Below are 21,919 nucleotides of genomic sequence, written 5' to 3' on the forward strand. Positions count from 1 at the left end.
TGGTATATGAGTGTGAGCTAATCATCAACAAAGGAGAACCTATGTGATTTTGGACAACCAGATGTTGTTGAAATACTAAAGGGAAGAATGTGTGAAAAGGAGAAAAGAAAAAAATAGAAATTTAAGAAATATGATGAGATGATGGAAACAAACCAGAAGACATGCAGCCTGATAGAAGTACCAGCCCTTTTTTAGATACCCACTGAAAAAAAATTATAGGAGAAACTTCCTCTTGTGGAGTAGAAGAGAGAGCCACTGGAGAGATATTTGAGGGGTTACAGCTTGTGGAACTGAGGATTTAGTCTGCTGCTACAAGGTTCTTCAGTCATCCTAAAATTCAAGTAACACAGGCAGTGCTATGTTTAGGCAGATGAATAGAGAATTCAGCAAGAAATCTGTCAGCTGTCTCCCTAGCATAAAAAATGAATGAAACTGTAAGATTGGCAAGTTTCCACCAATAGTAACTAACAATAGAGGAAATTATTTGGGTAAATGTAGAATTATGCAAATTATAGAAGACTTTGGGCAAGGACATGGAGAAAAGCCAGTTTGATTTTCTTAGATATCATTTCAAGTGAATGAGGGAAAAAACCAGAGAAGTTAGGAGACCCAGGGTTTGGATAGATGACTGCCCTTCTGAGCTGAAACTGGAAGTTAAGGTTCTGTGGAAAATTATTCATCACGTCCCACCCAGATCATAGAGTCCTACACATACAAAGTGCAAGGAAAAGGAATTAGATAATTCATCAAAGGAGACATAAAACAAAAGAGAGAGCAGTAAAGAGTTCGAACTTAGGGGTTTTCTTGCAAAACAGAATGAGTCAGTGTGATGTAGAATGTCAGATAAAGAGATAATCTTAGTGCTTAGAAATTGCATTGATACCTCAGAAAAACTGTAGGAATGAAACATTATCCCTGAAGATGCAATTATGGTACAAATGCTGTTTCTAAAAACTAATAGGTTGGTTTCTAACCCTGAAATATTAAGGTCATTGGTTTCTATCTTGCTTGTGAAAGACAGAGAGGGCAAGAAGGGTGGGGAGAGACTGGGGAGAATCTACAGTACAGTCTGCATAAAGCCAGAGCTGCCTGTTGTATGAATATGGATAATGTTGGGATCTTGAAAGCATGTGGGTCAATATTAATCAGCAGAGCCTCAGTGAACAGTGTGGTGGTGGATATCCTCAGATCACTCACAAGGTTAACAGAAAGGGTAAAATCTGTAAGGTGCTGCTTACACTTCTGTCTGTGATGGTGGAAGGAAGAATGGCAGGGATGTAGGGCATCACAGTGGGAGACATGCTGCCTCCTGAAGGCAATGCTAACACATTATTAAAGTTTCAATAAAAGATGGATGAGAATATCCTACCTCAGGAAGCAACTGCTTTCTAAAATTTTCTTACAATGGATAAAGAAGTTTTACCTGAGTGACTGGTGAGGGCCCTGTGATCACAGCCTGGTTACATTCACTGTGGGCATACAGTGCCTGGGATTACAGAACAAGTAATATATCTGCTTTGCTCCTGAGAAGGATCAATACACAAAGCTGAGGAAAACTAGTAGTAAAATAAACTCTGGGAAAATCTTCTGCTATAAAAATGCAAAGAGTTTTTAAAATGGATTTTATTGGATGAGGAGATATAGATTGTCTTACAGAGTGGGACTTTTTTGTCTGAAAGCCCATTCTGTTTCAGGATTATGAAAAAGGCAGTAATTAGAAATGAAAAAGCAATATTATAGCTAAATTAAAAAAAAAAAAAAAAAAGCTTAGGAGATGGTAATCAATATAAGTTAGAAGCTACAAAGTGTAGATAATTGATGAAGAAACCTAAAGACATCAGGGAAAAATCAATGGTTAGCAGAGCTGGGGACAGTAAAGATTATTTAAGTATGTTAGAAAAAAAAAGATATCTTAGCAACAATATAAGGCATTACTTGATGGAGATGGCAAAAGTGTTAATGATGCAGAAAAGAGAGTTCATCAATAAACATTAATGTTCTGTATTTTTGCTTAGAAAAAAGCAAGATTACCTGTATGAAGCAGGTGATGATGGTAAAGTACTTTCCAGCTCAGTGGTGACAAAAAAGGACATAATGTGCCCTCTAGGTTAGGGCAGGCTTACAAAGCAATTACTATGACTTGCTGAACTGGCCCGTTCATTAGGAATGCCTCCTAATTCAGAGAAACAATGTAAATTAAGGTAGCAAACAGAGGACTTACCTCCTTGTATGGGTGGAGTTTTAGGGTCTTTTAGATATTTTAGATGATGTAGGAGGTCACAGTTACTAGATTGCAAGACATTTAGGAAAGGACTGGCTTCCAGACTCCATACTCAGTTCTCATGCTGTGTGTTTGTATCTTCTTGGCTGCATCCTTTATGCGCTGCAAGAGCAGTGGGATGTGGATCTGCTGTGAGTGAGGACCAGGCTGGAGAAGCACAGCCTCTCACAGCCTTACCTGGTTCAGTTATATGAGTGGAGGTGGAAAAGGGCTTTGCTCCAGGTGTGGGAGATCTACCCATGGCCACAGAATAGTTAAGAGACCAGATAATACTGAGAAGTTATGTGAAGAATGAGATGATGTAAAACTCTGAGATGGCATTATCAGAAGTTCTCCATTTTTGTTTTTTTTCTCCCATTGGTTTTCATATTAACAATGGTTTCAACAGTAAATATACTGCATAACCTGATCAGTACCAATGCCCTTGTTTTGATAACATTTAGGAAGGTGAAATAGTGGTAGCAGAGATGGAAACTACTGGCAACAATCCCTTTTCAGTGATAGATCTTCAACTTTCTCATAATCATGTGTACTTCATCACAGAGCTACTGATATCATAGCACAGAGGGGAATTCTCTCTCCTGGTTGTGAAGGTGACACAAAAAACTCAGCTGCCTTTGTTGTGTTTCATATAAAATAATGTCAGGACAAAAATAAAAACTGTTAACAGCTGAGGTAAATTAACAGCTAGGAATGTTTATAGTTTATGACCCTCCTGGGGGTTCCATGTGAGAAGAATTTTTCGTGAGAAGAAAATTGTACTTTTGCTGGGTCTTTTCATATCCTGCAGCAAGCCATGAAGAGCCAACAGTGGCTCCCCAGCTCTTCCTTCTCTCTGGTATGGCTTTGCAGCCACCAAGACCTCGTGGCTTTCTCTTCTGAGCCTGTTTCCAGCAGAGCCTTATTCCAGAAGGACACTGCATATTGCACACCTGCCTTGCAGGTGCTCTGCTTTTGCTAACCCCACTCTTTGGAACTCAAGTTAACTTGTGAATTCTTGAGTCAAGACTCCTTCATGGTAAGATTTCTTGTAAAGTCTTCCAATTTGGGGTTTTTTAGTCTTCTTGTTTGGGGTATTAGTGTGCAATTACAGCATGTTCTGAAGCTCTGTCATTCAGTGACAGCTTCTAAAAAGTAGTTTATATGATTCTTTATCCATAACTGCTATTCATTACAAATAAAGGAGGCAATTAAAGTGGTTATTTCAGGTAGCTGTCATTAACCTTAAACCCCACATTATAACTACACATAGCTTAAATTTTTGGGGCTTTTCCCTTAACTTGGCTTCCTTTTCTGTTATTTTGCACTCTTCTTTTTGTAGATATTTTTGTATAAATCCTTGTTCTGCCAATACACAGAAGGATTTTCTGAGCAAGATTCAATTGTAATGCCATTTACATATGTATTGCTGAAGTAATTATGAAAAGGATTGCTACCTTTTATGTCTCCATGATTGAGTGTATCTCACCAGTGAATGAGTAATTTTCAAATTGTACAAATGGGTGGTCTGGAAGATTATTTCCCATATTGACATGTTATTCCAGTAATTTCCCTCCATATGGGTTTTCTTTTAATGCAGTTTCAAAACAGTTTATTTCCCTTCAAAATGAGTATAGTCTTGATGAGTCTCAAGATCTCAGAAATTGGTAGACTTTTCATGTGGAGCTCTCTCATTTGTACATCATGTGGTGATAGTAAAGAGGGCAGTCATGAAATACCAGTGTGACAGCTGTGGGAGACTCTGAGGAGGCTGGACAGGCACATGCCATTCCTGTGCAGCATGTACAGCATCTGCAGAGAAAATGAGCACAGAGCTAATAATACCTGGGATCTGAAATAAGACAAGCATTGCCTATCAATTGACAAATCAGAATGGCTCTGCTTGTGAGCAAAATTGGCTCTGCTAATTTCATGCCCATGCATTTACAGTTAGACACAAATTAAAAATCTTCTGGGTTTTTTGGGGTTTTTTTTCATTCTTTCATATTATATTGTGAACTCCACTAAAAGGTGATTTTATGCCTGGGATACAAACATGTGGGAAATTAACAGAGCTTGAGAAAGGCACTAAAGCTCTGCCAGTGCATTAATTATCTGGCAAGTATATCTAAAATCTGGTAAATCACCCATAACATCAGCAGACAGAAGAGGGATCCAGATTAAATTAGCAGCTAACATTTTAGATGTGATTCTTACTTAGACACATAAGTAAGGAGAACAGTTTCTGCAATAATCATGGGAATTCTGCTACCTGACAATTAGTCCCAAAAGAGATGATTCTGATTTCTGCAGCTCATCCTCTTTGACACACTACTCAGAATGTATGTAAAATGCAGAACATGGAATGATTTTACTTTTCTCAGCAAAGTGTACATCTGTTCAATAAAATAAAACTCTGCATTTTAGTGTATTTTCCTAAAAGGAAATTCAAATATCATAAAAAACTTCTGGAATATACCATGTTTAAATGACACAGAATATATGTTGGCTAGTAGGAGATAGCACTTAGATGAGATCTTTCCCCCTGCCTTAATTTCAGTTATTTTTCTTGCTTCAACTTATAGAGAAGTCATTATAGTGGTTGGTGACAGCCCAATTTCCTTGGAGACCACTGGATCCAGTGCAATTCTCTGTAGAATTCTGAGTATACTCAGGGTTGAAGTAAAAACACAGAAGCAAAAAATAACAATTAGACACAAATAATCCACAATAATACTACTGAAAATAAGAGAAAAGCAGCAAATGTGTTTTACTTCGCAGTAATGGTCTTTTTATTTGGATTTTTCCACAGACTAAGGTTCTTCTCTAAGTGATGTATTAGGATGATTTTTATTTACAGAAGAACATCTTTGGCTCTAGAAAAACAATTTTCTCTCTATTTTTTTTAGTAAATGGAATTGTGCCCAGACACACTCTCAGTGAGAAAGCACTAGGTAACATGCATTTTTTTTAACTAAAGTGTACTGCAGTCAGGCTGGATGATACTATTCTGCCTTATGCCAAGGTTTAAATCACTGGAATGTCTAAAGATAAGCCAAAAGGGGGAAAAAAATCTCAGCAGTAATAATTTATTAAGAAAACTGTCCTCAGGGCAACAATGGAGAACATGTCATTGTCTGGGAATATGGCACCTCCTTGGTTCCAGGTGGCCCTGGAGGTGTTTCTTTTCCCTGGGCTTGATGTGGAATGGAAGGGACTCTGACCACCAGCAGACACTCAGTGGGTTGCCAGGACAAGCCTGGGTGCCCATGAGGACTGTTGGGCAGGTGTTGCTGCATTTTGGCAGGTGCAGGCAGGGCAGCAGGCAGGCAGCCCTGGCCCCACAGGCATCAGCAGTGGCCAGCATCCCTGGAGGAGCTGTGCTTGCAGGAAAACACAAGTATCCTCTCCATTGTTGCTTCTCCTCTGCTTCCACTTGAAGACAGTGCTGGTGAGGAGGTTTATTGAGGCTTCTTGCTTAGGTTTTGGGAGGGGAGGAAAGGTGGATGCTCAGCAGGGTCATATTGTGGATGTGGAGGGTGTGGGCAGGCAAACTCTTGTATGGACTAGCAGAGTTCATTGCACAGCCTTTAAATGCTCTGTGGAAGGTCACTAGGAAAAATAAACAATAGCTGCAGGAATACCTACTCCTCAGGTAGAAAACTGGAGGTGACACACAGAGAGCTTGATAACTGCTCCTTTTGTGAGCTGGAACTGTGTTCAAGATACACAGAAATAAATGCAATTTTCCTTGTCTGAGTTCTTCTGGTGTTCATGATGGAGACAAGGGTGAGGAGCTATAAAAATCAGCATTTCCATGGTGATGCTCACTTGGCCATGAAATGGGAGCTGCTTCTCTCTGGGAACTTGAGGATGGTGCACAGAGCTGGCAAAGTACACTGCAGATATGGCCAGTGTTCCCCAGTTAAGGACTATGAGAGTTTTTGGTCTGTGCTGGCTGACAGGGCCAGACTCATTTTAAAACACATCTACCCTGAAATACAATCTGCAAACACTCCCTTATAGTCACTTGCTAGTGGTAGAAGTTCCAGAGTGTGTTCTCCTCCTTGTTTGAGGCACCTCTCCCAGAATACAGTGAAATACCAAATTGAACTGCCTGTCTGTCTCCATTGCCTAGAGTGGAAGCCGCTACACTGCCAGAGAAGCCAGATGCCTGCTTTTCAGGGTGGATGAGATATGTCTGGTCCTCAGAATCTGCATTATGCTGAAAAGTCACCTTGTGTGATGATACCACAGCTGCTGCCACTGTGAAGTTGGGTGATTTTAAAGGCTCGTTGAATCCCATTGTCCTTCATGAATTAACATATACAGGCTGAATTCCTAGGCCTTGGAGTAGGGGTTTCTAAGGAAGCTTTTCTAAATTAGAAGAAAACATGATTTATCAGCTTCTGGGTATTTCTGTAGCTATTACATTGGGATTTTTTACTTACCACTAAAAAAGTATTTTAAGTACTGAGCATGCCTTCCTTATACTAAAAACATTTTGTAGAATATCAGATGCTGAATATGAAAAATGCCCACTGAGCAGACGATGGAGAACAACAGGCATTTCTGTTTCACAGTGCCTGTGAGGAAAAAAGGATGGTTTCATGTCAGAGTGAGAGTGAATTAGATGAAAATTTCAGTGAATTGACAGCTAATAATCACTGTACCCCACAGACTCCAAAATGCTTTGAGATGGGTGAAACATTTTGTTTGACATGGAATGAAAGATTTTATTTTGGATTCAAACAAATTCAAATATTCTATGAAATAATGAAAATTTGTATATGGAAGTAACTTCAAATGAGAAAATCAAAACCTTTCATTTTCAAAATGTCAAAATGAAGTCTTTCCATTTTTCACTGATTTCTTTTGTCTGAAGCTAACAATTCAGCAAATTTGATACGAATTCATGAAATATTTATGTGATGATGATTCTTCATTTTATTTCAATAAATAGCTTACAGTTAAAAACTATGCACAGCTTAAGCAGTGCATCATGTTGTCCAGCCAGCCCTTTAACAGCACCAGGTTCCTCTCTCAGATATTTTAAAACCTGAATAGGGTCTGTTACAGACATTAATAAAAATGACAAATATGTATCTTTCTTCATAAAAATATAGATTCTCTGTTAAAATGTAAAGTAAAATACCTCAATTCATTGTAAAAGACTTAAATTACAAAAATGGGTGGAATAAATAATTGAAATGATGGGACATGTCACATAAAAACTTAGTCCATTTATTGATAGCTGAGTATTTTTAAAATCTGCTTCTGAGAGTGTTTCTTTACAGCTTTTTCTGCAGTTTCACTGTGTATGTCCTTTGATTTGATCCTGCTTTGCTACAGTTCTTCCACCACAGTTTCACCAAAGGGGCTGGGTAAACACTGAGCACATAAATTGCAAATATATATGCATGACTTGCCCTCAATTTACATGATTATTGCAGCAAATATAAAGCTGGCATAAGGCAAAACAACAAGCTATTGATAAGGCTGATTGAGGCAGGCTTGGGTGCCTACTCTTTTTGGACAGTGTCTTGATTTATGCTATAAATAATCAGGGTAGGTTTTATCTTGAAGCCTTTGTGTGGGAGTTGAATGGGATGTCCTAACCTTTGAACTATCTTTGGGCTCCAGTTCAGAGGGATGGTTCTCTGTTCAGTGTCACAGAAAACATGAAAGGGACTCTAAGGGATAGGAAAAGTGGTGCACTACACCCTTTTTGCTGTTGATTTTTCCATGGAGATCCTTCTCGCATTTCTTTTTGCTTAAACTTTTTCTGTGAAAATGATTGGGAGAACATACACACATACAAAGTTTATAAGCAGCAAAGAATATTTTCAGGACGGGGAGAAGAGGCACTATGTTAACATAGGACATGCTGGTTTTGTTTGTACATGCATAGTCATATACAGAAAGAGGAAATGTTATTTGTTCATAGCGTAGGTGGAGTGCTTAATTATGTGGAAACTTTAGGTTATGGTTGGAGGGCAGATTTAATACCTAATGCAATTAAAGAAGTAGAATCTACAGAGAGTGCAAGACAATATTAAAGTAATTGGAGCACTTTTTCTCTTTGCTAAAATGATTACACAAGAAGAATGTCTGTGCCAAATCTAACATGTTCTTGATGAGTGTAATCCTACTTTTTTGGGGACAGTTTGAAGGAGTTCCTTTTAAATATGTCTGCCACATCATTCTGTGTACTGAGGAGTAAACCTCAGTATGAAGCATGTGCTTCTGTGGTTTCTGATAAATTGCATTTCAGCCATGGCTTTGGCTTTTTTGTTTTCACTTCTGGCTGCTTTAATACTCTGGAAATCCTGGCTTTACAGTATTAAAAATGAGCATAATATAGAAAGCAGCTACAAGTCTCAATGCATATTGTTCTTGGACTTTACAAGTGGCATCAAAAGGCAGTCAGAATTCACTCATCCCATAAGTGGAGCAAGAAAAGAGCAAGGTACACAAGTAACTCCTCTCCACTGATGGACAAGGTCTGAGCTGGGGGAAGGGATGGCCAAGCATGGAAAGTAGGTACATGGAGCAAAACCTTCTGGACTTGGCATGCCTCTTGGTCTTCCTGTGGACTGATGAGCTCTCTCAAATCTGGTGTAAACTTCCCATGTCACACCTTGCTATCAAGTAAAAATTGAGTCTTATGTGAGGGTGGCTAAAATAAACCAGTAGTTAGAAGGTGTATTAAACAGTATTTGGGTTCCATATCACTTCTGTGGAAGACAGGCATACAAATGGTTTATTTGAAATTAAAGCACATGCAGCTGATAGTCTTCAAAGTTTCATTTTGGTGGCTTTTTCTTTTTCTTTTTCCCTTAGAAATGTAAAGCTATAATCAGCTGGAGTAGTAGGTCACAGGGTTTCATTTTCATGGAGGAGGAGAAGGGTGATAAAGGCACTTTCTATTCACAGAGAATGTTATCATGCAGCATGAATGGGGACTGCAGCTCATTTAGCCTTTCTCTGCAGCCTCTCAGAGCTGTGCTTTACAGAGGAATATGTTAGGATTTATGAAAGTTTCATTACTAGATTTGTCAGGCAACATTTGTCTGTTGTGAAATAGACAAACCTGCTTAAATTCTGGAGATTAAAAGGCACGTCTCTTTACTCTTAGGTGTCAGACCTTTGTGTCTGCAGTCTGCCTGAGGTAACAGACTCAGACCTCACTTCTGAAATTAGGTATGGATTTCCTGCTGGCAGTGGGGAAGCAGGGCTGAGGTCTTCTACATAGGGATATATTGCCTGATGCATATTCCCTGTGTGGAGCTGCCTAACACAGAGTGCAGAACCTGAGTTTTAGCCTTTCTTGCCTTTTTTTCACACTACCCAAGACGTTGTCTGCTGCAACAGCATAAGAAATGCAGCAGCTCGAGGTCTCAGCTCTGTGGCAGATGTCTCTTGCTCCCCTGGCTTTGGAGATGCCTCACTAACTAAACCCAGAGTATTAATTCTCAGGTAGCAGCCTGACAGGAATTTTTGGGGTGTCACTCAGAGGGCCTGGTATAGCAAAAGTGTCCAAGGCTTAGTCCCAATGCTCAAATCTTAGCCCTCAAAGCCAAAAGCAAAATGTGCCCAAATGTCAGTGGGTACATTAGGATGCCCCAGAGAGCTGGAGGAACTCCAGTGACTGATGAAATAGGTTCTGAAGGGTCACCTGGTAAAGGAAAAACTCACCAATTTTTGCCTTGCTTAGCAAATAATATATGTCAAAAATGAGATAAAATCTTGCATTTGCTCAGCAGCTGACATTTTGAAATGAGGTCTTTCATTCTCTTGGGAAAAAAAGGAAAGGTTTGCAAGAGGAGATGTGGAGAGATCTGCCTCTAAGTGATGACTGTGGCAGAGTGCTGAGGCAGCTTGAACTCCTGAAGAAATTTAAGAGGCTAAACTCAATGCAGGGGATAAAAACACAACTTCCAGTAATTTGGCTCCTGTTGTGTCCCCTCTAGAAGTGATGCTGCATGAGGGGGTCAAAGCAGGAAGATAGGGCACACTGAAGGACTGAGGCACACATATTCCCCAGTTTCCCACACATCTAGTCCCAGATGTTTGAAAAGTTATATCATGTTCCCATGTAATTATGCCTCTACTTCCTGTGAGACATGTGGTGTAGGATCCATGAAGTATTTGGGAACCTCCCACAGGAGACCATTCTGTGGGCACACAGGGCTAGACCCATATTAGATTTCTGCACTATTTGGAAGATGGCATTTGAGCTAGATGTATTCAATTTAGTCTCTGTTGAGACTGCAGGGTGTTCTTCCCCTGCAGTGCAATGATGTCTGCATCAGCTACACTCTGCAGCTCTGCAGCCTGAGCCCACCAGCAAAACTGGGTCCCAGGATGGCTGCACACCAGTGAATCCTGTGTACATCTCCCAACATGATCACTGGGTTTGTATGCTCAGGCCATCAGTTAAATGTGTCAATCAGGAAAACTCTGGGAATGTAGGATACAAGTGAGGGGAAGCTTTATTTAAAAACATGTAGGTTGGCTGTGTTTAGATCACTGGGGAAGCCTGTGGCTTGTCCACATTTAATGTTAAGTCAGGCTTAAAATCACATTAGTTAAAACAAGTTAGCTAACACATTTGCAGATGGAAACACATTTCTGATGTGTCTAGAGGAAAGCTTCTTGTTTGCAGTAGTGAATAATGCTTTGCTACTTATTCTTACAATGCTACTTATTCTTACAACAAGAATAAGCACCTGGTAACTGGGTTATCACATCCCTGTGAGGCACTTGCACTCAGACATCTCTGTGATGATCAAGTTAGTCATTGCAACAAAGCAAAAGTGAAATGAGAAAAAGGGTGATGTTTTCAGTCCACCTAAACCCTCGAATGGACTGACTGCACTTGTCTCCCCATATGGGACATTCACTCAATGATCTTTGTGGGTGCCTTCCAACTCAGAATATTCTCTGTGTGTGATGTGGGGGGTGTGTGTATGAAAGAGACAAGGCTGGAGGATAAAAAAGACATTCCATCAGGAAGATGAGGACCATCTCCTTTGGCAGCAGCACAGACACAGATGGCTTTTGGCAAACATGAACCTGGCCAGGTGTACCAGGTCTGCCCAGCTGGCACCAGCCTCCTCTGCCTGGTCCTCTGCTCAGCCTGGGGCACCATTCATTCCCAGGAGGGAGCTGGTGTGCAAAAGGATGGTTGCAATCCTCTGCAGCTGCCGTTTTTGTGGTGTACTTTGAGATGGCTGTTTTCAGGTTCAATCTCTTGGGTGATCAGTGCAGCTTGGCACCACTGCAAAACCTGGAGGGGCAGCAGCTGGCAGTGCAAGGGGCAGTGGTGGCTGGGGGTCAGCAGAGTGAGCTTCTGCAGGCAGCACTACACCAAAGGTAGTGTGTTCTCCAGTGGCTCCTACCCCTTCTTCTGTCTCACTCTATAATAAACAGTACAGACGTTAGAGAAGTTATGTTGCATAAGTTAAGAAATTACTAGGGTTTTCCAATCTATTAAGCAAAGCATGTGTTAAACAACTTATCTGGGGGATTGAATTGCCTTTCTTAGCCTTCCCTTTTTAAAGGACTTGATTTATATGCAGCACAAGAAAAAGAAATGGCCTAGCAATATAAAGAAAAAGGTATTGGGAAGCTGGAAGCCAATAAGCATATATAAGAACTCTCACCAGTTTTAATTACCTCTGTGCCATACTGATGAGAAATTTGGAGAAGCTTTCAAATTTCACCATAAAGTCCTATCTATTTCTTAATGCACTGGCTGCCCAGACAGGGGCACAATTTTCTCTAGTCTGATTTACACAGACAGTGTTTATATGAGTATCTTCAGGTGGTACACTGAAAATCTTACTTCCCAGAGAGTAGTGAGATCTTTTCTTGCTATCATCTTACTTATACCATTGCTTGCCTGGTTTTTGTTACTTGGAATATACTTCATGTGTTTTTTATTTCTTTGTTTTCTCCTTCCCAACTGTTTGATTTGTGTGTTGGTAGCAAATGATTTTTATTTTCGGGTTACACAGTTTATTAAGTGGGGAAACTCTGTGCTTTCAGGAGGCTGAGATGACATTTAAAAAGAAGTACTGGAAATAAAAATGCATGTCATACCAACTTCTGTATGCAACATTTAAAGCTTGAAAACTAAACCAGTGCATGCACAGAGTCAACATTTGGGTCAGCTGTTTCAGGGCTGATGTCCACTGGAACAAAACCAGGTTATTGTTGAGATTCTTGAGACGTTGTCTAACGTTGTCCTTGGGGCTCTGCCCCTCCAGCCAAGGTGTCATGAGACTTTAGCAAGGGACTCAAAAAAGTCCAGGCTCTTCTGTAAGCAGGAAAGTAGGACAGGGTGCTGCAGGCCAGGAGGGAGGCTGTGTGACTGATGTACACAGAGTCCCAAATCCTGCAAGTTTTTTTGTGTGTGGCACTTCTGGGTGCTCAGCAGGGCACTGATAACCACCTCTTCTGTTGTATTTAAATATGAGTTAAACTGAGCTGCCCCTGAAGGCACCCTCTTAACTACAGGCATAGACTGTATGGTTGGAACATGCTGTGGTGACTGCTTCACCTTTTGAGTGAGGCTGCTTATAAACCATTCATATTTTTTTTTTGTATTTGTTAAAAGTAGTTTGCAGCATCTCCATAGCTCAGGGCAGTTGTGTTTCCATCTGTTCTGCCTGCTGTAAGTTGTCAGTTCTGGATTTGGCACTGTGGAGGAAAACTGGCATATGACAAAGAGGAAGCAGGATCCACGTTGATTGACAGAATATTTTCTCAGTGGGAAAGTGCAGTGAACTCAGGCATAAAAAGGGATAATCCAAAAGATATTTATCTCTAGGGATCTAAATTATATTAGAAAGTATACAAACAAAGATCTGGTTTCTCTCTAGATGCCACGGGCTCTACACATTCTTATGCTATCCTTTAAGATAGATTGTAGCTAAAGGAATGAATACGTGAAAAAGTCTTTGTTGATAAATTCCCTGGGAACTCATTATAATTCTGTTTTGAGCCTTGCATGCATTCCTGGAAGCATCACATGTCACATTACCCTTATGTGTAGTTGTGAAAATGTGGAATTTAAGCTCACTTTGCCCAAGATAATTTTTTAGGCTGTTGCAACTGTACCATTGAACCAGTATGTGCTGGAAGTTGCCCAGTCCTTACTCAGGAGGTTTTGGGTTTTTTCTTCTGGTCCTTAGCTTAGGTAAACATTATATAATGTAGGTAGGTAGGTAGAGAAACCTTTGGGATGGAGAAGCAGATGGTCCAAAGCTATAGGGAAGTTTAATGGCTTAGTGCTTTACTGGGCTTCTGGAAGCTGTAATGCCTGTGCAAGGCAAAACAGATGGTGGCATTGTAAAAGTGACTGGCACTTCTGCATGCAAAGCTTGGGATATGGCACTTTTGCCTCTAAACTTTGTCTGTGGATACAGTGATGAACTTGCCATGGATTTACCAAGGGCATAAAGAAAATTATTCAGACTGGCAAATGGTGGCGTTTTTGTTTGTGTCAGTGACATCGTGGCTCATGGAAAGCTCATTGAATTGCTGTTAATTGCATTGTAGCAAAATATTTTTCATGAGGCTGTGGGGGATTTACTGACCCATTGTAAAATGTGGAAATGTGTAAACTAAAATTATTGAGTGCATTTAATATCACTGAGAGGCCATACCCAGAGAGTGCACTCTGAGCTGACACAGATGGCACACTGCTCTTGTCTTGTCTTCACAGATTGAGAAAATAACCTTTTAGAAACAGTCATTGTCTCTTCTTTCCCCCAACCCCACCGTCAGTGTTAGTTTCTGCTGGAGTGTTTCATTGCCATCACTGCAAACACACTGGGAGCTCAGCACTACCAGTCCTGCTTAACAGTGAATCAGTGTCACTTCTGAGGGATTTGGAGAGACAATCGGCCTCTGTCCTACAGGATAAAAAAAAGGGATCCAATTGGGAAGATGAATAGAAAGTTATGATGTCCATGCTTGTCCAAGCCTAATCCTTTTTTGTGGTCAACTGCATCTGGTCACCCTTCAGGGATTTTTCAAAAGGTGTCTGGGATTTCATTTGGTGTTTTAGTTGACAGACCTTTATTTACCTCTCCTGGAGGTCTTACACTGAATGTGCATTCCTTGTCCTCTATCCTATGGCTCTCTGCTTGGTCATGTTGTCCAGGCTGGCAGGTTTCCCCATGGGAAGAAGACAGTAAACCTGGTATTCCTCTTCTGTGCATCACCTTTCTCCTGGATCTCCTGGTGCTCAGGAGCTGTCTTCACCTGCTCCCAGGAAGGACACAGGGCTTTGCAGCACTGTTGGCATGGGGAGCTGTCACCTAAGAGTGCCACCCTCCCTCCAGCTGCACCTTTTGCCCTGCTGACACCAGACTGGCTTTGCTGCTCACTTTTGGGTTGTGGTTCCATGACACAGCTGAGCCAGTGCACTCATCTGGACAGCTCACCCAAACCAAGGCCAGTAGTTTTCCACTGGGATTCAGCTCTCAGTTCCTTACTGAGATGGGTACAGAGGAAGCAAGGGCTAGGGAGAGGTGGAGCAGATGAGGAGGAAGGGGACTGTGACTGGCACAACAGTGAGACATGACCAGCAGGTTGAGGGGGTGATTCTCCCCCCTGCTCCACTCTCATGAGAGCACACCTGGAGTGCTGCATGCAGCTCTGGGGTCCCTGACACGAGGATGTGGACATGGACCTGTTGAGGTTGGTCCAGAGGAGGGCCATGAAGGTGATCAGGATGGAACACCCCTCCTATCAGGACAGGTTGAGAGAGTTGAGGGTGTTCAGACTGGAGAAGGCTCCAGGAAGACCTTATAGCACCTTCCTGTACCTGAAGGGAGCCCACAGGGAAGCTTGAGAGGGGCTTTTTACAAGGGCATGTGGTGACAGGACAAGGGGCTAATGGCTTTAAACTGAAAGAGGGCAGGCTTAGAATAGTTATTAGGAAGAAATTCTTTACTCTGAGGGTGGTGAGACCCTCAGGTGCAGGGTGCCCAGAGAAGCTGAGGATGCCCTATCCTTGGAATTGTTCAAGGTCAGGCTGGATGGAGTCTGAGCAACCTGGTCTAGAAGAAGGTGTTTTTTAAAGGTTCAGGAATTAATTTCAGGGAATGGAAATGTCCATATTCAGAAGTAAAGCACTGGCCTGAATTTGTGCCCAAATTTAATTAGAACCAAACCCATGTTTCTAAAATGAAATACCTTTACAGCAGAGAGGAAATACCATAATGTCCCAGTATTCACTGACTCATGACATTCTAGCTCAGTTTTTATACTGAAAAAATTCAAAGTGTTTGACATAGACTTAAATAAACATTTACCCTTTTGGTGCTCCATCCAAGTAGAGCCTAAGGCAGTACTTGAGACTTATCCATTCATAACTGTGAGAGGAATGTGGGACCTTCCTCCAGAGTCATTCCAGCTTGATCAGCTGTGGTTTATAATGCTAGGAGTAAAAAAGGCTTTATTTAAAAAACTTGCTTTCAGGTTTTTACCTCCCAAAATCTTTCTATCATTCTGGCTTCTTTTTTTTTTTTTCTTTTCCATTTTCAGGATTTTTAAGTTAGTAATGTGAAAACTAGTGTCTCAGCTAGATATGAGCTTGTGCATGAGCTTTTCAGTCACAGCCCAAAGTGCAGCTTGTTCTTGATGATTTCAAATTCCTGAAGTATGAGAAATTCAGATTGTGCTACGTGCTTGCATATATGCAAGTCATATTTTGCCAAGAGGAAAGGAGATTTCCCTCAACACTGTATAGCTGAATATCTGAGTTTCTCAGGCTAAACCTCTGCAATTTCTAAATTAGAAACTTTGGTGAGTTGGAGGAGTTGGAGAGTGCTAGGCATACAGTGGGCTCCAGGGAAAACAACATTGTTTTATCGTGAGCTTTTGCTGCACTGTTAGAGAACAGAGCTGGGGAAAGAAAGAGGCTTGTTTATGATTGCACTGAGTAGCACAGTTATCAGGGAACATGTATTACCTACACAGAAAGTATTGCTGTGGATATTTAGGTTCCCTCATAACGTTTGTTGCTGCTTTCAGACTTTAATAAAGTTGTGAATCGTTTCTGGAAACAGATCTACCATGTTTCTCTCAGTTGTGCTAATTCCTTTATCTAATGTTTGAAGTCATCTCCTCCATTGATTTTGAGGGTAGATTTTATCTTCTTAGAACAACTTCCTGCATGGGTATTTGTGCAGAGAGTGATCTATCAATTTTTAATCTGAAAGGATCAGATCCCTATTCTTTTCAAATTTTTAGAGGTGTTTGCTTCTGCTAAGAAGTTTGAAAATATAAAGGACTGAAGTTAAATTCAGTTAACTTCACCAGAAACTTCACCAGAAGCATGGTCTGTCTGTGAATCTTAGAACAGAGAAAGGTTAGAGAAAATGACATGATGGAGTATTGATTTCCCTGGAAAAAAAAAAAAAGGTATTTTAAACATAAATCAACATACTAATATCTTTAAAGTGAGCAATTAAAATCTAGTTCATATAACTCCTGCAATTGCATCAATATTAGAAGCAGAATAGAGAATGCTTTATTTTTATTTCTAAGAAATCATAAAGAGGTCTTTAACATTGTATTATAGAGTACTGGCAGATTAAACCCCTTAACTTAAACACTGAGGCATTAAATTAAGCTTTTAATAGTGTTTTTTTTTCAGAAATCAGATGTTATTTAGAATCCTGCAAAACAGAAAAGATGCATTTTTGCATGGAAAAGGAAGGTGCAGATGCCTTATATTTATTTTTTTTCTGGCACAGTGAACTAGATGAGTTCAGTTTTTGGCTTGTGAAGTCAACTGTTTCCACTATAGTTTCATTTCAGTTTTAATTGTGGAAAAGACATACTAAATTTATAATCTTCTCCTCATTATATTTCTTCTCAGGTTATGCTCTCCTACTAACCCTGGGTGCCCCCATATTCTTTTTCAAGTTGGATTAATTTTCCCTTGGCAAGCCATGGAGAGAGGTGCTGTCTCAGCTAATAAGCAGATCTCTCCATGAGCAGCCAAACTGACAATGCCTGCTTTCCAATGGATGCCTGTCTCTTGCTTGATTGACTTTTGACTGAATTAAGCTGCAGCTGTGATGTGTCTGTGCATCCCTTAGCAGGCTCTCCAGCCAAAGTTGTTCCCCCATGAGGCTGCTCTGTTGTTTAGAAATATATGGTCCAAGTGAAGCTTTTCCACCAGGCAAGAACTCAGAAAGACTGCTGCTCTCTTTTCCTTCCTCTCCTGGCTGGGGTGGGTTCACCACCATCTCCTCTGCATGTCCATTGTGTTAACTTGGAATTCTATTCTGCTGCCTCAGGTTGGGCTGAAAGTGCCCAGCAGCTCCAAGTCCCTAGGGCAGCTGGAGAAACAGGCAATTTGTAGCATCACATAATCTTAGAAAACAAGGCTAAAAACTGGGAAGGAAAAAATTGGGTTGGGGAAATATTTGGACTAGTTCATGTTCAGATTTTTCTTCCTGAGAGTGAATGATTTATGGGACTTAAGCACTGTTTGCCAGCCCAGTGGAGAAGCCAATGACCATGACAGCAGGAACAGGATGATGTCCGTGTCTGCTCAATTAAAGGCAAGTTTACACCCCAGCTAGGACTATGCCTTAAGCATCAGCATGGTTGCTCTCAGCCATTAGTCCTGGAGGTGCTTTTTTATGAAGTACTACATATACTCACCAGAGCAGAAAGAATATTTGTCCTGCCAGTAGTAGAGCTGGGAAGGGAGCAATGTGGATTCCTGCTCCAGTGAGCATGTGCTTTATAGAAAAGTGGAACCGTTCCAGTACATAAGCAAATAAATAAATAGCATCCACCTCCTGTGTGCTCAGAGCTTTCCAGAGATAGGGGAGATGTGAACTTGGGTCATCTGATTTTCAAACACATATTCTGCTCTGGAGCAATTTAACCCTTGGTGTCTTTTCATTCTGGAAGTGATGCCAAATTTCCCCCCTGAATATAGCCTTTTGCTGAAGTATGCCACAAATAAATTTACAGACTACATATTTGATCCCAAAATGGTACATGTACTTGCTGGAATTTCACAGCTTCACTCTCAGAGAAGAATGTATTTTTTTAATGCACATATATATAAGCAGGCAAAAAAAGCCTCCTCGATTGTGGTGGGTTTTCTTCCTTTTAAAATCCTTTTGAACCTAGTTTGTACATAGTTATTATATACCACTCCAGGACATTTTTCCCTGCTGTTTTGAGAAGAAAGAAATTTTTAAATCTTGGCATTAATGACATTCAAGTTTTATAATGGTGCATGGTTAATTCATTGTTGAACATGCCCTGGATTTCAGAAGTGATTCACACGAGACTTTAGAAATAGGCACTTCCTACAGAGGAGAAAAATGAATGTAGGGTGCAGCAAATATGTAGCTATTAGGCATAGAATCACAGAATCAAACAATAGTTTGAGTTGGAAGGGACTTAAAAGACCATCTGATTCCAACTCCCCTGCAGGCAGGGAGCTTCCACCAGACCAGGTTGCTCAGAGCCTCAATCCATCCTAGCCTTAAGCCCTGGGAGGGTTGGGGCATCCACAGCTTCTCTGAGCAACCTGTTCCAGTACCTCACTAGCCTCACAGTAAAAAATTTCTTCCTGATATCTATTCTAAACCTGCCCTCTTTCAGTTTAAAGCCATTGCCCCCTTGTCCTGTCACTACAGGCCCTTGTGAGAAGCTCCTCTCCAGATTTCCTGTAGCCCCCTTGCAAGTACTGGAAGGTGTTATAAGGTGCTTTTGGAGCCTTTTTTTCTCCCAGCAGAACAACCCCAATTCTTTCAGCCTGTCTTCAACAGGATGTTATCAATTGTGGTCCTACCCTTTTTGTGACAGTTCCTAACAAGGCAGTTAATTTTCAGCTCACTTGTTTGAACAACTGTTCAACTGTTGTTGTTCTTTTAAATGCTCACTGCTCTGGCAGGACTTCTCCTAAACCATAAACTGAAATAATACCTTTGAGATCAGCAAACTTCTTTAGATTTACAGTCAGGTAACTGAGATAAAAGTCTGGCCCAAATACTCAGTCCCCCAGGACTTTTCAAACCAGACAGTAACCATGCAGTGAACTACTTTAGGAAGAGGGAAAACATTGAGCACAGTTTAATTTTTTAACTAAGAAGTGTGTGAGCACTGTGTATCTTCTTTTAGGACTTCTTCTTACCTGTTTTGGTCCACTACCATTTCATTTACTGTTTTTACATGCTCAGGTATTAGTGAATGAGACTGCTAGGGAAATTGTTTAAATCATGGTTTACTGACTAAAGGCTGTAGGAGAAAATGATACTTTTGTAAATGCCAAAAATTCAGATTCTTTTTAGACTGCTGTGATAAAATTGCTGTGAGTAGGTCTGCTAGCTCTTTTAATTATATATTTTAAAGAAAGCATTTTAAATGACCAGTATCTCATAATTTCTTCCTCTAGTGTATAATTTGAATAATATAAAGGAATTAAATTCCTCTGAGGTTACAGGCAGACAAGGATTTGAAATATTGCCTGGAGATAGGTTGGGCTTTCCTGTTAATGGGACTCATTTTTATGCAGGGAATTGCCACATTCAAACAGACACCCTTTCATTTTAATGTTCCTTTTTGTTCTTCAGTCTCTGGGTGACAACATCTTAAAAGAGCAATGTGTGGCAGATGATTAAAAAGGACAAATATTCCAGACAGCATCCTGAATTACCTTCTGAGCAGCACTGATGATTGCTTGAACCCTCTCTGTGGCTGCAGAGAATTCAGTAAGCTGTAATTAAAACAAATACGTGAAAAAGAAAAAAATATGCTTTGATGATTATTTGTACTTAGAGCTAGATCCAAAACCTGGCTTCCTCTGGGCATTTCTGGATGTGTGTACTCACCTGATGGTGACTTAGTAGGACATTTACTTGTGCTGTCAGGAATCAGCAGACACATGCAGGCAGAGTGAGTGGCTGGCAGTAGAAGGGATGCACTAAAACACATTGATCTAATGTGTTTCATTATCTAGATCACATTTGGAATGGTCATTACAAAGTAATTCTGTTTAGACTGTATAGTCTGTGCATTGTGGATAACAAAAAATGGCTACTAGTGGGATTCATTAAGCAGCGACTGAATTTCTTCCTTTGTGAAAACAATTAAGAACAATTTTTAATGAAATATTTTCCCTAAAAATCTGGAAGAAATCTGCAGAGATAAGGAAGATATGCACAAGAAGGCACTGTGTTGCTTAAATCTATTTAGTGCTTGTTTTTATCTCATTTTCTCCTTGCTCAAAAAATAATTGTCCCCCATGAATTTCAGTGGGACCATTCCTGGAGCAAGGTATTATGGTGAACAATGTCCAGCAGAATTCAACCATCCCAGCATGAAATTTCATGAGGCCTGTTATGTCTATGAATCTATTTTTTTTTAATATTACAGAAGGCATCAGAAAGTTGACCTGTGGTGAAGGGGTGGGGGCACCTTGGCCTGTTTTGACCACTGAGAAGATCTGTCCTTGAGAACAAACTCATAGAAGAGCAGAACTCACAAGAACAGTAATTCTTCAGATGGTGCAAGCCCTGTTCCACCATCACTGTTGGTTTCTGAAAGCAGATAGAGGGTTCTGTATCCCTCTCTCAATGGATTTGTTTCAATTATTAGGTCTGCAATGTCTGTGTCATGTGAAAGAAAGGACAGAATTGGTTTGGGTGTCAACCTTGGTATTGCTGCTTGTTCCTCTGCATTGTACATGTATTCAGTGCCCTGGGTTTCCCAAGTGATGCTTGGCAGAGATGCAGTAAATGGTCCAGGAAGCACAGCATGCCCTGCTAGGGATGTTTCACCTACAGAACAATTTTTTGGATGTGGCAACATTGATGCTTTACAGGCTTTTACTCTGACTTTGATGGAAAAATGCTTTAACATGCAGACGTAACAGTAGTTTTATCTGGGCACTTAAATTAAAAAGGCACAGGTACCCTGAAGCCTTTTGCAAATATTTGAGGCACCTGGGATATAATCTGAAAATTCCCATCAAAAGTGGCACTTAGGCAATTGAAGCTTGGGAGTGACCTTTGCAATAACTCAGCAAACGAGACAAATAGAAAGCTAAAACTCCTGTCTTACCAGCAACTCACCTCTCTCTCCACAAATAAGCTATTCATAAAATGTTGCTGGGAGGGTAAATTGTGTGGCACATATTTCATTTCCTCTGTCTTCAGTATATCTTACTAGATGCCCTGTAGTTTCAAATAGATGCATTTTTTTTTTCAGATTAAGCACTTCCTAAAAGTAATGGTCCTTGATAACAAAACTGGAGAATGATTTGCTGCTTGATTAGAGACCAAGTCTATGAAAATAATCCTTTTGATAGATGTACTGTATTACAGTGAGTGATCCTTCCCTGCTGGGTCTTTGCATGACTTGATTTGGCAAATAACACTGATTGTGGGTGGACTATGACAACAAGTGGCACATCCATTAGAATAAATCACAGCCCAGAAGCATAAGTTTAGCTTAAAACACCAGTTGACAAGTTCTGATATTTTCTATCTTTCTTACATTTCTTTGCATTAATTGCCTTGCCTGCAAAATCCCTTTATTTTGTACTGGGTTATAAGGAGGAAATGGTGATGTAGTTCTTCTTGGGTTATGTAAGTCCTTGCTTTC

The 21,919-nt window shown here is 40.5% G+C and overlaps 1 protein-coding gene across 1 annotated transcript in view; it reads left to right on the plus strand.

The window, feature by feature from the left end:
* The window catches only part of SH3RF3 (SH3 domain containing ring finger 3), a 241,159-nt gene that overhangs the window by 96,824 nt on the left and 122,416 nt on the right, over positions 1 to 21,919 (plus strand). The window lies entirely within an intron of this gene.

Source organism: Oenanthe melanoleuca, chromosome 1 (genome assembly GCF_029582105.1).
Source record: "Oenanthe melanoleuca isolate GR-GAL-2019-014 chromosome 1, OMel1.0, whole genome shotgun sequence".
In the NCBI taxonomy this organism is placed as follows: Eukaryota; Metazoa; Chordata; class Aves; order Passeriformes; family Muscicapidae; genus Oenanthe; species Oenanthe melanoleuca.